Here is a 17,550-nt window from a genome sequence, read left to right as displayed (position 1 = left end):
CCGGTGGATGTTACGTGCAGGTTGTTATGAGAGCAGGTATTTTTCGTCAAGGTGTTCCTGGAAAATCCAGCCGCGACCGGCACCGCAGACCGCAGGAAATACACACAGCACCTATGCTGTCCAAGCGCTTCTCATGACAGTGCCCTGTGTCCGGGTCACAACGGGAAGGCAGAAAATATGGACAACGTTGATTTTATTCAATTTGCAGCAAACGTTTCCAGGAATGGAGACAGACACCCTTTAAAAAGCCCGACGGGGTTTATTTCAGAAGCTTTCAGGGGGTAGCCAAGTTAGGCTGTACAGGAAAACTGAAAAAACAACAAATGGGCTGGTGGCACTTTATAGCCTAACAAAATATGGAGTTGGAAGTGGACTGTGCCCACGAAAGCTCATGATACCAGCTACAGGTTTTATTTCAGATAACCCACCGCTACTGCACAATCCGAGCCCCATAACCACCGAATATGAAAGCAGACCATAAACTGCTACACTTGTATGAAGATTTCCATGTCACCCCGGGGAAAGTAACACAACAGCGTAGCTGCGCATATCGCGTAAGGGACAAAGAGACATACCAGCAAGCAATCAAAAAACTGGACTATGTAGCACTTTAAAGACTAATAAGATGGTTTATTAGGTGATGAGCTTTCGTGGGCCAGACCCACTTCCTCAGATCAAATAGTGGCAGCAAATTGTCACAACCATATATACCAAAGGATACAAGCAATCGGCATTGAAAGCAAAGATAAAGTTCTGAATGTAGTGAGATTTTCCTGGTTTCGCTGGAAGTGAAATTTATTCCCATTGTGCATGCCAAATTCTGCCCTCCAAAGCTCTGGGAAACTCATTGCGTTCAATTCCAGCTACGTAACATAGTCAAGAGTCTCATTAACATTTTGTGACTCGCCAGCCTAGAACATCTAACACTGCGGTTAAAACAAGTGTACAACTCAACTGTAAGCAGGTTACTGATATCGCTCCCCGAACGACAGTTTCATATTCATCTCGTTCTGTAATGTAGAAAAGTGGCGTTATAAACCACGAGGCTGCAGGAGACGGGATTTAGCTGGCCAGACGCACGTGGGGAAGGGAGGAAGAGATGCCCCCGGAAATAAAGGCAAATGTCACTGATGAGCACAGTGCGTGTTGTCGGAATGTTGATAACTGTATCCTGGGATCAGTTTGAACACACGGCAGAGGGGTGGAAAACATTGCAGCGCGCCACCGCTACCGAACCATCATAAGCTAGAAGAAAGAGTCAAACCATCAGGACAGTATTGATAAGTACAGTAAAACCTAGCTCTTAATCAGTTGTAATAGAGAGAGAAAAACAGTAGGAGGGAGAGATCAAATAAGGGAACCTCATTGACAAGAAAGTACCAAAGGATGTTTTGAGAGGCCTGGGTGTTTTCACTGGCTCTGGAAATGTAAGGTACCTTTGTATTTTCTTTTCCCTCGGGGGTGAAATTCACTCCTGTAAAAAAAGGCATCACGGGAAGCCTTGTTTAGGCTTTGTTTCTTGCCCTTCACAGGCTATGTGCAGCTCCTCTACATGCGGCCGAATTTCATCTTTTTATTGGAGAATGCGATGTTGTTCCCCAACAGAGACAGCACTTCGAAATTACAGAATTGCACTTCCTCCTGCTCCCCTCTCTTCCCCATAAAACGTACCGACATCTACATAAATAATAAATATCAAATGCACACAGCTCGGAAGTACTTTAAAATTATTTTGCTATAACAAGAATATTTAGGATCAAGTGACTTTAATCACCCTGAAATCTGTTGGGAGACCAATACAGAGAACCCAGGAAGTTTTTGGAGAATGTTGGGGATAACTTCTTGACACAAGTGCTGAAGGATCCGACCAGGGGCCATGCACAGCTTGACCGTCTGCTCACAAACAGGGAAGAACTAATAGGGGAAGTGGAGGTGGGTGATAACCTGGGAAGCAGTGATCAGGAGATGACAGATTTCAGGATCCTGATCAAAGTAAGAAAGGAGAGTAGTAAAATACACACCTTGGACTTCAGAACAGCAGACCTTGACTCCATCAGAGAACTGATGGGCAGGATTCCCTGGGATGCTTACACGAAGGGGAAAGGCGTCCAGGAGAGCTGGCAATATTTTAAAGAAACCTCATTAAAGGCACAGGAAGAAACCATCCTGATGCGCAGCAAGAAAAAGAAATATGGTAGGCAGCCAGATTATCTTACCAGGGACGTCCTTGGTGAGCTTAAACACAAAAAGGAAGCTTAGAAGAAGTGGAAACTTGGACAGATGACTAGGGAGGAGTATAAATATATTGCTCCAGAATGCAAGGGAGTTAATAGGAAGGCAAAAGCACAACTGGAATTGCGGCTAGCAAGGGATGTGAAGGGTAACAAGAAAGGTTTCTATGTTAGCAATAAGAGGGCCATCAGAGAGGTTGTGGGGCCCTTACCCATGAGGGATGTCACCTAGAGATAGATGACGTGTGAAAAGCTGAAGTACTCAATGCTTTCTTTGCCTCTGTCTTCACGGACAAGGTCAGCTCCCAGACAAATGCACTAGGCAACGCAGTATGGGAAGGAGGTGGACAGCCCTTGGTGGGGAAAGAACAAGTTAGGAACTATTTAGAAAAGATAAACATGCACAAATCGATGGGCCCAGATTTAACTCATCCAAGGGTACTGTGGGAATTAGCAAATGGCACTGCAGATCCTTTGGCCATTATCTTTGAAAACTCGTGGAGATTGGGAGAGATCCTGGACAACTGGAAAAAGGCAAATGTAGGCTCATCTTTAAAAAAGGGAAGAAGGACAATCCAGAAAACTACAGACCAGTCAGCCTCACCTCAGTCTCTGGGAAAATCATGGAGGGTATCCTTAAGGAATCCATTTTGAAGCACTTGGAAGAGGAGAAAGTGATCAGGAATAGTTAACATGGATTCATGAAAGGCAAGTCGTGCCTGACCAATCTGATTAACTTCTATGATCAACTGGCTCTATGCATATGGGAAAGTTAGTGGATGTGATATACCTTGACTTTAGGAAAGCTTTCCATACCGTCTCCCACAATATTCTTGCCAGCAAGTTAAGGGAGTATGGATTGGAGAAATGGACTGTAAGATGGATGGAAAGCTGGCTAAACTGTTGGGCCCAATGGTAGTGATCAACGGCTCGATGTTAGGTTGGCGGTTGGTTTCTAGGGTAGTGCCCTAAGGATCTGTTCTTGGATTGGTTTTGTTCAACATCTTTATTAATGACCTGGATGAGGGGATGGGTTGCACCCACAGCAGGTTTGCAGATGACACTAAGCTAGGGGGAGAGGTAGATACGCTGGAGGGCAGGGATAGGGTCCTGAGTGACCTAGATAGATTAGAGGATTGGGTCAAAAGAAATCTGAAGAGGTTCAACAAGGACAAGTGTAGAATCCTGCACTTGGGAGGGAAGAATCCCAAGCATTGTTACGGGCTGGGGACTGAATGGCTAAGTAGCAGTTCTGCAGAAAAGGACCTGGGGATTACAGTGGATGAGAAGCTGGATAGGAGTCAATGTGTCCTTGTAGCCAAGGAGGCTAATGCCATATTAGGGTGCATTAAGAGGAACATTGCCAGCAGATCTAGAGAAGTGATTATTCCCCTTTATTTGGCTCTGGTGAGGCCACACCTGGGCTGTGTCTAGATTGCATCCCTTTTTCATAAAAGGGATGCAAATTAGACATATCACAATTGCAAATGAAGCGGGGATTTAAATCTCCCCCGCTTCATCAGCATAAAAATGGCTGCCGCTTTTTTCCGGCTCGGAGCTTTGCCGGAAAAAAGCGCCAGTCTAGACACGGATCTTTCAGAAAATAAAGCCTTTTCCAAAAGATCCCTTATCCCTCATTTTAAGAGGGATAAGGGATCTTTCGGAAACGGCTTTATTTTCCGAAAGATCCGCGTCTAGACTGGCGCTTTTTTCTGGCAAAGCTCCCAGCTGGAAAAAAGTGGCAGCCATTTTTATGCTAATGAAGTGGGGGAGATTTAAATCCCTGCTTCATTTGCAATTGCGATGTCTAATTTGCATCCCTTTTACGAAAAAGGGATGTAGTCTAGACACGGCCCTGGAGTATTGTGTCCAATTCTGGAGCCCCCACTATAGAAAGGATGTGGACGCATTGGAGAGTGTCCAGTGGAGGGTCACCAAAATGATTAGGGCGCTGGAGCGCATGACCTATGAGGAGAGACTGAGGGATTATGGTTTGTTTAGTCTGCAGAAGAGAAGAGTGAGGGGGGATTTGATAGCAGCCTTTAACTTCCTGAAGGGAGGTTCCAAAGAGGATGGAGAAAGGCTGTTCTCAGTAGTGACAGATGGCAGAACAAGGTTCAATGATCTCAAGTTACAGTGGGAGAGGTCTAGGTTGGGTATTAGGAAAAACTATTTCACTAGGAGGGTGGTGAAGCACTGGAATGGGTTACCTAGGGAGGTGGTGGAATCTCCATCCCTAGAGGTTTTTAAGTCTCAGCTTCACAAAGCCCTGGCTGGGTTGATTTAGTTGGGATTGGTCCTGCTTTGGGCAGGGGGCTGGACTTGATGACCTCCTGAGGTCTCTTCCAGCTCTAAGATTCTATGACAAGGCTGAAATTGTAGCAGAGATTTAGATCTTAATGTTTTGATACTACCATCTAAAATATTGTTATGGTCATAAACGTGACTGTAAAAACAGAAGTACCTTATTTCAAATAATTTTCTTCATGAGTCATATACTGAGTCAAATAACTGCTTGGTTTACTGTAGGGAAAATAAGGCTCGAAGCCTGTAGAAACGCCTGTGGTCATATTGGTACTATACATAAGCATAAAATTATTCAGGTGAAAACGTATTTACAGGATCGTTGTGAACTTAGTTTGTACTCTTCGTAACTCTGGGGGGTGGGGGAGGGGGAATGGAGTGAAATCTGGCCACATTCCTGCTTGGAAATTTCACTAGTAACTCCCTTAGCACTGTTGAGATTGTTACCTATATAAAAAGCGCTCTTGAAGGCAACGAAGGAAAGTCTTGGATTTTTCTCTAGCGTGCATGAAATTAGTCAGGCCTTAATTCCAGGAGATGTGCATAGTCTAATGCTCATCTTTGATTTTACAGCTTCCTGGACATAATGGGCAACTCTACAATTAATTTGAATACTGGAAAAAAGAGACTAATAAAAATGAAACTATAGCTGGTCTGAATCAGTGCCCGGATGCTACGGTGATATGCTTAGATACGAAGATAAAATTAAGGAAGTAAAATTCGGAATTTTAGTTCCTTAATCTTTTCTGTTAGTAGAAAATTGTGCGATTGCTTCAGAAATGCCGAGAAAAAGCAGCTGAGCAGATTTTAACACATAATTTTGCTCGCCATGGCAGCAAATGCAGGAGTCCCTAAAAATTTGAGAGTTACCCGGTTACCCAATTTACAAGCGGGTGGATTTTAGAAGATGTTGTGTGTATCGAGCCGGGTGCTATTTCATATCAGACAAAGGGAATTGGCGTCAGGGTGTAGCACAAGGCAAAGAGAGGATCCTAGTAACTGTCAGGCAAAAGGTGTATTTTGAAACTGGATATCCACAAATGTACGATGTTTCCATTTCTGCGCCCAGCTCCTCACGCATGGAGGGAAGAACTTGTTTACAATGCAATGCAAGTTCCATTTGATTCTTCTGGCATTTTTGTTACAGAGCCAGATTTGTCATACATACTGGAGTGGGAGCGAGCTACACAAATGCTGGTTTATTTTAAAGATCTGGAAAATGCATCGAGCTATCACACTAATATAAAGTAAATAATCCTAAAAGCCTTTATAAACCAAGAAGTTAATACAGCATTCGGGTGCCCTGAATAAATATGGCCCAATAATAAGAAACATTACTTTATGGGAACTGACAGACGCCATAAAAAGTGCAGGTCAGCATCCAACAAGATGACGTAAGAAAGGCTCCGAGAACCTTGCTAATAAGATTTTTCCCTAAATAATCAGTTTTCAACTTTTTCTATCTACAGCCTCTTAAGTATCATCTCCTAACTCCATTCATGCTTCCTTCTCAGAAATCCGGATCCTACAATACCTCGCAAGGTCTCAGTCAAGCAGCAGGTAACACAAAATAATATCTGAAATTACCAAAATATTGCTGAACAAATAATGACCACAGAATTATTTGATTAACCTAGCTACTGCAGCTGTTTACTACTTGACAAATATTTTGAAGCGGAAAGGATAAAAAGATTTTAATTACAAGCTTACCTGTTGCAGAAAGACATCGCATTCCATACTAAATAATATAGCAAACCTGATTAACTAGCTTACGGGTTTTATATTTCTGTTTCTCTATAGCTGCAGTGAGAAAATAATGTTAGTAATGCTGAAAACAGACCTAAAGGAACCTGCAATTATACAAAGTTAAATTATTTTGGTTACACCCTAAACTTTTAATCTCGGGATTTGTTGTAGCAGAAAACAAACTATTTTAATATTTAAAGTGTCTTTACTTACCAGCAATTTTTTGCAGTAATAAATGAACATGTAAATAAGGGGAAAATATGGATATAAATATATACTAGGTCAATGTTAGAGTGGATTGGTTACGGTAAGTGCGCAAGGTCTTCTGCCATCTCTGAATAAGTAAAGGAACGGATGGATTTATCCTGTATGGAAATAGTGTGATTTATTTTAATAAATCTAAAAAGAACCGTGAAATGAAGAACTGTCAGATCTATAATAAGAATAAAATATAAGCAGATAAATGGCAATTGTAGGGCGACGAATTCGATATACGCGTTACGAGCATACGAGTAACCCTCACTGCGCTCGGCAAACCTCACACAGAGGCTGTGAAACGGAGGGAAAGAGATTGTGACTTATCCAGACCCACATAAATGGTATGTGGCATAACCAAGACAAAACTCCTTGATCCGACGCCGGAAAATGCTCTCTGTATTTTAGTAATAGTTTGATTTACTGGGTGTACAGAGCACGGGGTTGTTTCATATCTGACAAAGGGAATCGGCGAAGGAGTTGTGCATGTTACATTTCTAGGTATACTTTAACCATGCAGTAGGTTTACTGAAAAGATGAGTTCTAGCCCATGAACATATTCTAGAAATACACGCTGGCTGCTGATTAATCAGAACGCAGGGTTTCCTGGTAGCATTTCATAATATTTTGAATGCTTTCAAATCAACATACTAGGGATGTGCCAAATTTTAAAAGCCCAACGGTTTTTTTTAGCATAAATCCTACTCGAGTGCATACAAAATAAGTAGCTTCCTGCCTAATTTCCATTGCCATTAATATATGCAGGATTTGCTGCAAATTGTAATCAGCCATTTTGTAAACTTCAGGGTCTATCTGGGTCGGTAACTGTTTTTAGGAGCAGTTCCAGGGCCCTTGTTCAGCGAGCTAGAGTTGTAAGGTTGGGGCCCTGTGATATTTCTGTTTCAATCGGCTGAACATTTTTCTTCCCCGATTTTGCACTTTGTGGTAAAACAGTTACATTAGTTTGCATAAGTATGGTCACTTTTTAGGCTCATTCTACTCCAGAGAGCGAAAGGGCAAAGCTCAGTGCAGCTGCTCTATTTTTTTTCAAATGAATGTGTCCAATTCTGCCTTTCCAGACATACACATATACAGGTGCGCATCCCCCCCCCTGACTTCCCCGCCACTAGTACCCTCAGCAAGGGATGGGAATGCATCTGCTTACACTTTGAGCCTCTTGCTGTTTTTCTTTTTCTAGATTCGCTTTAATATTTCCCCAGGCTTTTTAATATTTTAATATCACGATATTATTTGTATTGAACAGCAATGTTATGGACCGGAGGGGGAATTCCAAGTTTCATCACAACATACTTTGGCCTTCCAAGAGGAAAAAAAATCATGTTTTGAATACCTAAGCACACTAGTTAGTTTTTTTTAAACAGTTTTTAATTGAATTATATAAAATAGTTTTTGGAGCGCAGAAATATAGCGCAAAAGGCCAGGGCAGGGTTTATGACCCTGACTTCGGTAAATTTATTTATTTAAAGGCAGTAAGTAGGTTCAGGCTGAGTCCCATATTTTGGTATCTATGCTTTTCAAGTTAATCACAGAGGTGATGTTGATGAGGATATATTTGTTAACACTTAGCGCTGCGAGTAAGTAGGCCCATCACCTCGTTTAAATATGGCTATTTAAAGATAATTATGTATGCAATGCATAATTGCTTCTGATCCAAACCTTCCCTGTACAATGGCCTAACCAGTGCCTAGTATTCCATCAACAGCACAGAATTATTTACTGCGACAGCACTGTGATATACATGTATTTCAAACCTCTGAACTCCTTGGATTTTTAAAATGTTTTTTTTATGCCCAGTAATACCTGTCTTGGCATTACCGATTAGACTACAGAAGCCGTACATTTTCTCCAGTTAACATTGCTGCATAGTCTATAATCCACAGAATGATCTGAAACTTCATGTTTACTGTATATTCAAAAAGTATAATAAGGCCTAAATGGTACTGTGCAAGGCCAAACAGACCCTGTAGCCCGGACCAGTTTAGAAGCCCCAAATTCAGGCAAAATCGCCACTGAAGCTTGAATTTTGCCTGAGTGAGCACCTCAGGATCCTTTAGATATGCATTTAAATAATGTATGAACTGCTAATGAAAATTACCTTACTTTCGGATGTAATAAATAAAACAATAATAAAATAATAAATATAAAGCTAGGCCAACAGATTTTACCATTAAAATATCAAAGTGAAAAAGCAAACGTGCTGATTTTCTTCTCTGGCTATTCACAAAATAGCGATGTGTGTATAATCGGCCATTTCCTCCCTGCAAAACAGTAACGTTGATGTCTCCTCGCCAGAATATTTGTCTCCAGTGGCAATACATGTCACTGATTATAGGTGACGTTTTATTACTTAATCTCCTGCTTTATCTAATTTTTAGAAGCAAGGTACCATAATATTGCAGCAATAATTTATGGACGATTATTGATTGCAGTATATTATAATGCTTACAAATCTGCTGCTGTACCTGCTGCTGTAAAGAAAAGGAAACCCTGCCAAAATAGTTCTCCCTTAAATATTAGAACACCTCGTGGCATCAGCCTGTAAGCAACAGCCCCTGAAATCTATCGGAATAGTAAAAAATGACCCAGGGGTTTTATTATTCTTCAGCCATATTTGTTTGTTAGCAAGAGTATCAATATGAAAATGCCTGTCTGCAGTTCCTTACAGGTTACTCTAGTGAAGCCAGCGTCTGGTTTTGCCTGGTTCCACGGAAGTGGATGGCAGTTTTCCCATTGACTTTATTGGGGCCAGAATTTCACCCTCAATCTCAAGAGTGGCACTTTTCATTCCCACCCCTCTCTGAGGTTGGTTCCTACCTGTTCGCAGGGGAAGGACCCGGCTCAGCCCGCTTGCTGCAGCGCTTCCTCAAAATCACCACGAGGAAAGGACGAAGGGGCCTGGATCTTGGATAAGCCTCGATTAAGCGTTGGATAATTTTGAACAAAACAGCCCTGTGGCGTGGGAGGTTTCTTGGGCGCTTAAATCGCACGGTGCATTTTATTCTAATGCCCATGCTGGCCGGAGCGCTGCTGTCTGGGCGCAGAGCACTCTGGCTAGTAACTGGCCAGAAAGAACTGCGATATCCTCCGCTCAGGGCACAAGGAGGGGAAAATCCACCTCCCTACCTCCCCCCGAAGTGCGGTAGCTAGCGATACCCCTATAGGCAGGTCCAGGGCATTGCGCTCCCTTCATTTGCAGACAGTTCTGCTCTTCTTCCTCTCCCCCTACCCGGTGCTAGCAGGAAGGCAGGTCGGCTGGGGGCAGCAAGTCTGTCCTCCCCCCCGCTGGCAGGCTCCAGCAGCCTGTGCATTGCTCCCCTCCACGCTCCAGCGAGCATCGCCGGCGCCTCCAAGGGCACCCGCGCCGCAGGAAAGCCAGCCAATCACAGGCAATTGTTTAAATAAAGCCAGCTTACGACATTTTTCGTAGTTGAATTTTTTTCATTCGGACCCTCTGGGGGAGGCGCTGGTTCCTCGTCCCCAGCAGCTGGCCGTGCAGGGAGGGTCCCCTTAAACCCACCGGGAGGTTGCGCAGCCCCGCAGAACTGGCTCCCCGGAGAAGGTAGGGAACTGCGCAGAGCAAGGAGCCAATCCGGAGGAAAGCTCGAATAGCGGCTCGTGTCGCTTTAAAACGACAAACATTGTCCGATGCTGTCACATGGCCTCTTGACTGAGACGCGGATCCGTTGCTGTCTGAGCTGGGGAAAGCCAAGCGGGCCACTGTTTTTGCTCCCTAATTACAGCCACGTGTAACGAGCTGTGCTGCAGCCTCCGAGGGGTGGCTTTTTTTAGCTGTAGTGATTACAAAAAGGAAACGCAGTTTCGATGACTTGGGCGGTTTAATGATGATCTCTCAGTCCTGGGAGTGCACGGGTGCCCGGGCTGTTTTATTTTCGGTTTGACCTCATGTTCTAGAAAAGAAGATATTTGCAAAGTGTCAGAAAGACAAAGCCTGGCCGGCGATCGGAAGTTGGCTCTGGGGGGAGCGAGAGTGTTATTAAAGATAAATTCTACGCTCCATTTCTCAGGGAAGTTAGGTTTGAGTCAACGAGTTAATTCCCCTGTTCGAGGTAAACAAATTAAGAAGATGCCCGCCTTCGAAAACAACGTTTGATCTCGGCGTGTTTCTCTCTAGTTCCCGGTGAGTCTCAAAAGCCTGTCCCCGGAATTTGGGGCTCGAAAATGGTCTGTTTAGCTCCTCGTTTACTAAATTGTGATCTGTGGGCAGCGCCTACGGCGTGGATACTGACATGATGTATGATGTATGGGGAAGATACTTTCTTCTCGTCCTTACCGTGCCTCTGAGCAGATAGAAACGAGAACTCCTCTTCTCAGCGCCATTTGATCAGAGGCACAAAATGGGTCCAAGCAGGGCTTAAGTGCGGGAATTGGGTACTGCGCAGCAGCGTTGGCATTCTGGCTGGGGTCGGCAGTTGTAGGGCGATGGAGTTATGCCAGGCAGCCTCCTTACAGTGTAGGCGGTTCAGTTTTAAGAAGGCCCTATGTTTTGCAGCTCTGTGCATTCCAGAGAATCATAGAATCCTAGGGCTGGAAGAGACCTCAGGAGGCCATCAAGTCCAGCCCCCTGTCCAAAGCAGGACCAATCGCAACTAAATCCAGCCACCCAGAGATATTCAGCGAGAGTTTGGGTGGAAAAAGGATGCAGAGAACACTTCAAGGGCTGGAAGTCTCGAAAGATGATTTTTGGAACATTTCTGAATTATTTGTATTAGGTAGGAGGACTAAAACTCCTACCCCTGAAAACTCCATGGCCCCTGAGCGACTTTGTTTTTGTTTCTAGTGCTGTGAACGTGGCACGGAGGAGCTGGGATGATTCAAATGTTCAGACTGTGACTATTACATATTTTTCAGAGACCACCTCCCTTAAACTGTAAAAAAAAAAAAAAAAAATCAGTAGCCTGAAAACAAGCGTCTGCAACGGCATCCAACACCCCCGAGAGAAAAATGAGTGAAACCAGGTATTTAGCAAGTGTGTGTGTGTGTGTGTGTGGGGGGGGTGCTCATAGATTCCTACATCATTAAAATGTAGATGAAGTAATTCAACAAAATGGGCTAAATCATGCTGCATGAGCAAAGCTGGATTTAGCCCATTATTTTCACTGCGAGTGTGAAATATTCACTATTGGTGTGAGTAAAACACGGAGAACTTGGTCCGATGTGATAGGGGCAGGAGCAAAAAAGCCTCTTTGATGATTATCAATAGTTACCCCGAGCACCAGTATCGAGAATGTTGGTGGGAGTGTCCCTTCCCCTGGGGAAGTGCCTAATCTTATTTTAGGTACGTGATTGAAAATCAGTCACGAGGCTGGTATTGTTTCATACAAAGTGTACATGTTTAGAATGAGTCAGTCGTGTCCAAAACCTGTTATTCTATTCCAGGGCCAACCAAGTCCTGCAGACATTCAGCTGGCGATGCTGCCGATGAGCTCTGCGGTCAGAGGGCTCAGAAGACTGTTACGGATCATATCACCTTCCTTGGGGGAGGTAAAATTCACCCCCGCACTGAGAGCCAGCGCATTACGGAGGTGCCATTCCAGCCGTCAAAACAGTGGCACTCAGCTGCCGCCTGGGCTTTGGGTTTTCCCTCCGCACAGTAGCGAACGCTGAATAGGCCCCTTAGAACTGCCTGCGTCACTAAGGCTGACTCAGAGGGAGTAGTAGGATCAGCTCCCAGTTTTCCTAACTTCTTCCGGTTAGGTGTAGGGTTGAGAGAGAACTAGCTGCAAGCTTGAGTAGAGGCTCGCAGGTAGTTAAAGGAGAAAATCAGCGGCGGTAATTTTACTCACGTGAATAAAATGAACAGAGTCTGTGGGGGAAGGGACATGGGAAAAGAAGGCCAGGCTGCAATAAGCTAGGGACCTCACAAACAGCCCCATAGAGTTCCCAAAAGATGACCAGCAAAACTCCCACTCGCGTCAGAGAGCATAATTTGCCCCCCCAAAATAACAAGCGTGAAGATAATTTACCCTAGGCATCCCCTCTATGGGTATCAAATAGGGTTTAATCCATTACTGGATTCATGCTGGGATACTATGGGTCAGAGCCTTCCTGTAATTCTGCAGCTCTCGCCTAACACCAGCTGAGAACGTGGTCCCAGAGGAAACACCGGGGCTCTCGCATCTTTGCCAGTCAAGAGTTTGTTTTTTGGTGTTCCCCTGCAGCGGCCTGTAGCGACGGAATCACACCCTTTGCTTTTTTCTTTCTGGTGGTCCGGGCAGGACCTCCCTTATCACTAATAAACAAATCCCTGTAAACCCAAAGTCTCCGCTACTCCAGGAAACACGTCGCGGAGCTAAGCACGGTGAGTTCTCAAGGAAATGACAAATAGCTATGAAATATGGTATTCGTTATTGGGCACCGTAGGCAATTTCACTGCATAGACATGTGTAGCCACATTGTAGCTTTTGGGCGTAGGGACACGTGGGCTTTGGGCTCGAGCTACAGCTGCACAAGCGGACAGAACATCCTTCCTACACCCTGCTGCTATTACCCCGCAATCTAGAGCAGGGGTGGGAAACACAAGGCCCAGGCGTGCCTGGATCCGGTCCTCACGGCTCAGCCCACCCCCCAGAGTCCCCCATGGGGCTGGAGCACACAAAATAGGAGAAAGACATTCCCCTCGCACACCCTAACCCCCCCCCCCCGCCAGTGTGTGAGGGGAATGCTGGATCTTTTTCGTTCTCAGTAGGGGCCGTGTTGCTGTTTTCCTCTCACTTGTGTGCGGCCCCGACTGATTTTTTCAGTGGGTCAGCGGCCCCGCACTGAAAAAGGTTCCCCACCACTGCTCTAGAGAGTTGACGCTGCAGGCTCTCGTCGAACCCCTCTGCTCACTGAGCCGTGGTTTGGACCCGGGAATATGGTGTCCGCTCTTTAGCATGGGCATCCTGCTTTCCCCCCACAGTCCTTAGCACACTTCGCAAGGGTTCTGGGTGATTTGTGGCGAGATCTGAGAGGGGGTGCTCTTTGGACCACCAGTACACAGCAGTAATGTTCACCTGCCTACAGTGAAAAGTGAGACGAGCTTGAATTTGGTCTATTGATGCTTAACTTGAGGACATTAAGGGACGTTAAAATTGATGGGAAAGCGTTACCACATCACACATTTCTTGATGCTTCCATTTACATCAATGGTTAAATTGCCAGAATGGAGGCCAGAGAGCACACACTGGTATGACAGAGGTTGCTTAGGAAGTTTAGGGAGAGGAATCTTTTCCTCCCTAAAGTTCACATGAAAGTAAATAATAACTTTAAAAAATCTCAACCTTCCCTGAGGGGGATGAGAATAAACAATAACAGCTCTGTGAAGAATCAATTAGTATTTACAAGAAATTTAATTTTTTTTTAAACAGCAAGATTGTGACAATCCAAATAAGGGACCAAATCCTGCCTTCTAATTTGCCCAGCTAATTCCACAGAGATTAGTGGGGTTATACATGTGAGAAAAGAAAAGGATTTGCTCCACATTTGTTATAAGGGAGTTTTGACCACACAAATCCAAACATGCAAAATTGGAGTTTGTATTGATTTACTGGATTCTGTTTTCTAACTTTTTAAATTGTGGGTGACAGCTTCCCTCTCTCCCTTCTCCCCCCAAAGAAAATATTTCTTTGGATACTTCATCAAAAGCTTGACATTGCTTAGAGGAATAGTTCTTTTTAATGTGTTCATTTTTCTGGAAGCTCAATTTTGTTCAATGAAATGTATGTGAGGGTTTCCCCCCTCATTTTGTTGGTAGACTTTCCTCCAGTATTCTGGAAAAACTCTGCCACGTCCAAGGAATGCATCTGCTGCTTCGAAATGTTTTTCAGAAGAACAGATATTTTTTTTCTGGCATCCCTGTAAACCAGGCATATCAAACTCGAAGCCTACTGAGATCCACACAAATGAAAACTGATAGCTTTCAGGGCCACCAATATACTTCTATTGGAAAGTCATAATTATTTATTATTATAGATTATGTTTTAGATATATCGTATCATATTTTTTCAGGTCTTGTTTGAATATAATACAATAATTTGATGTGTAAAATTGTTATTTGCTCATATAAAATATTTTTTATAGTTTTTAAATATAAATGTAAGGTGCTTTTAAATTATTTTATATGATACATAACTTGTTTTTCTGAAATAAAAACAAGCATAGACCAAAACTATAAGAGAGAGACTCGTATTTCAGAATAATTGCTTCAGCCTGGCAAACAATAGCCTTTGAATTTCCTTTAAAGAAACAGTGTAAACCAGGTACATGCTGATTCTTTTTTTTTGCCCTGGAATTTAAAAATGACATCTGTGTTGGCTGCCTTATTCTGATGTACAAGTGCATATTTATTAGCAATATTGGTGTGTTCTGGTTACCCTTGACTGGCTGGTACTGCTTAGATATAAATCTGGATAATTTCCTTTTCCTTTTTTATCTTTAAAGCAGATGTTATCTGAGTCAATGATTCAGAAATTGGAAACCCATACCAAGTTAAGTCTATAGAGCAGAAAATGAAATAAGGATAGGTAAAATGTAAGGTAGATTTCAGGTGTGCAAAATGGGAATTGATGAGCAAACAGCCAAAACAGCCAAAAAAAATTGATAAAAGGAAACTTTTTTTACCCAGTTCATCTGTGGAACTCACTGCCATTAAATATCAATGAGGTCAAAAGTTTGTAAGATTTTTAAAAGGATGAAGGCTTATTGATAATGAAAATATCTAAAATACCATAGGTAGGATAAAAAACAGATTAAAACCCACTCATGTTTCAGGTCATAAGCCAGCCACAAACTGATGGGAGGGAAGAAGAAACATTCCCTATCCAGAGATAACTGTCCACTGTAGTTTCTTGTGGACATGTGTGAACACACACACACCCCATCCTATGACACATCTTGTAATGGCCACTTTTGTAGCTACAATACTGGACTAGACTAGAGGGTCCTATTGGCTGATTTGGCAATGCCTACATTCTAAGGAAATCATATGACAAATATTAACACAGTACAGTTAGGTACTTAAAACTCAGGATATATGAAAATTAAACTGGGAACCACAAATCAGCCCCTTGTGTGTGTATATATTATAGTACTCTTGATTCCATTCCATTCCATTCAGTGGAAAAAAACTATACGCTATCATATTAGTTAAGAAACAGTATGTGACACCATGCAATTAACACTGAATTGTATGCTTGTACAAGGGGAAGAGCTAAAGGGCTGTGGTCCAATACCTTCCCCTCCCCCAGAGCCAGGCACCCCCAACCTAATGCCTTCCTCCTCTCCCAGAGCCAGGCACTCCTCAGACACCCCCAACCTAATGCCTCCCCCTCCTCCAGAGCCAGGCACTCCCAGCCCTCCCCCCGCAACCTAATGCCTCCCTGAGAGCCAGGCACTCCAAGCCCCCCTAACCTAATGCCTGGGACCCAGAGCTGCCATACCTCATCGCCACCACACACTTCTTCCTCAGGCGCTGGGGTGGTGTGAGTACAGCGGCCAGCTGTGAGCAGGCGCTTGATGCCTGTGCAGAGCGGCCCGGCCAGCCCTGAGCAGTCGTTGTGGAGCAGTGTGCAAAGCAGCCGGCCAGCTGTGATCTGCACTGGGCCACGTGCTCTGAGTGGCCGGTGGGCCACACTTTATTCTTTTATAAAATGTAGTGGTGGATGGGCTGCAAAAAGCTTTGATCGGGTCACATGTGGCCCTCCAGATGCCTGTTTGACATGCCTGCTATAAACCTTGTTTTATGAGAAAGTAGGGATGTTCCAAAAAAGGTTTTTTTCCAACATTTGGCCTAGTGTAGATGGGCCAAATATCGGAAAAGCCTCTTCCAAAAAGAGAAGCAGAAAAAGCTTTTCCAGAAGAATTGTGTAGTCTAGGCACAGCCCTCCTCCCCCTTTATATATATATACACACATGAAAAAATATTTTGCATTGTCCATGTCAGGCATCATAGGATTTAAAAAAACCAGTATCATTCACAATTTCCTCTTTGTGGCACTCACTGTACTTTGGAAAGAAATTTGAAAAAAGGGTGGGGAGAGATTGCAAATTTTGCAAAGGATAAAAAATTATATAAGGTACTTAAGTCAAGAGCTGATAGTGAAGAATTTCAAAGAGATCTCACAAAACTGGATGACTGGGAACAACATGGCAGATAAAATTTAGAATAAGTGCAAATACATTGGCAAACATGATCTCAGTTACACATACAAGATGTTGAGGGTTAAATGAGATGTTACCACTCAAAGACATCTTGGAATCATTGTAGCTAGTTCTCTGAAAACATCTATTCATTGTGCAGCAGAAGTAAAAAAACAAAACAAAAACGAATGTTATTAACTATTATGAAAGAGATAGCTAAGACAGTAAATATCACATAGCACTTTGATTACTGCATGTAGTTGTGGCCATTAGAGCACATCTACACAGCAGTGTTAATTTGAAATAACTGATGTTATTTTGTAATAACATAGTCCCCGTCTACACTACAAGCAGTTATTTGAACATAAGGTCAAAATAATGGCGAGCTGGAGGACTTCTTACTCTGACTCCTATAACCCTCATTTTACAAGGAGTAAGGGAAGGCAGAGGAAGAGTGCTCTTCCTTGGACTTCTTGCTGTGTACATAGCCCTAAAAGCTGAAATAAGCTATTTCCACTTAAGCTATGCAATTGACGTAAATGAAGTTGTGTCGCTTATTTTGGCTTTAGCCCTGCGATGTAGACGTGCCCTTAGACATATTATAGAAGTTATACAATCATGGATGAGTGGAGAAAATGACTAGAGAAAATGTCATTTTATCCTTTTCGCATAATGGGTGACTCCTCGGTTCTTGCAACAAAATTAAATGGCAGCAGGGTGAAAAATATAAGGAAATACTTCTGCACACAAGGCACAGTGAATCTGTGGTACTCATTGCCTGGGGATGTTACGATCAAATGTATAACTGGGTTCAAACAAGAATTAGGTAAGTTCATGGATGATAGATCCATCAATG

General features: G+C 43.4%; 1 long non-coding RNA gene across 1 annotated transcript; it reads left to right on the top strand.

Moving 5' to 3' along the window:
• The first annotated feature begins 10,443 nt into the window (after positions 1–10,443).
• On the top strand, positions 10,444–15,861 carry LOC142829810 (uncharacterized). Its single transcript, XR_012904611.2, has 3 exons — positions 10,444–10,695; positions 11,356–11,533; positions 11,955–15,861. It is a non-coding gene; the product is annotated as an uncharacterized LOC142829810 (long non-coding RNA).
• The last annotated feature ends 1,689 nt before the right edge of the window (positions 15,862–17,550 follow it).

Source organism: Pelodiscus sinensis, chromosome 6, assembly GCF_052426305.1.
Source record: "Pelodiscus sinensis isolate ZL-2025 chromosome 6, ASM5242630v1, whole genome shotgun sequence".
Lineage (NCBI taxonomy): Eukaryota > Metazoa > Chordata > Testudines > Trionychidae > Pelodiscus > Pelodiscus sinensis.
This window is presented reverse-complemented; position numbering and strand designations above follow the sequence as displayed.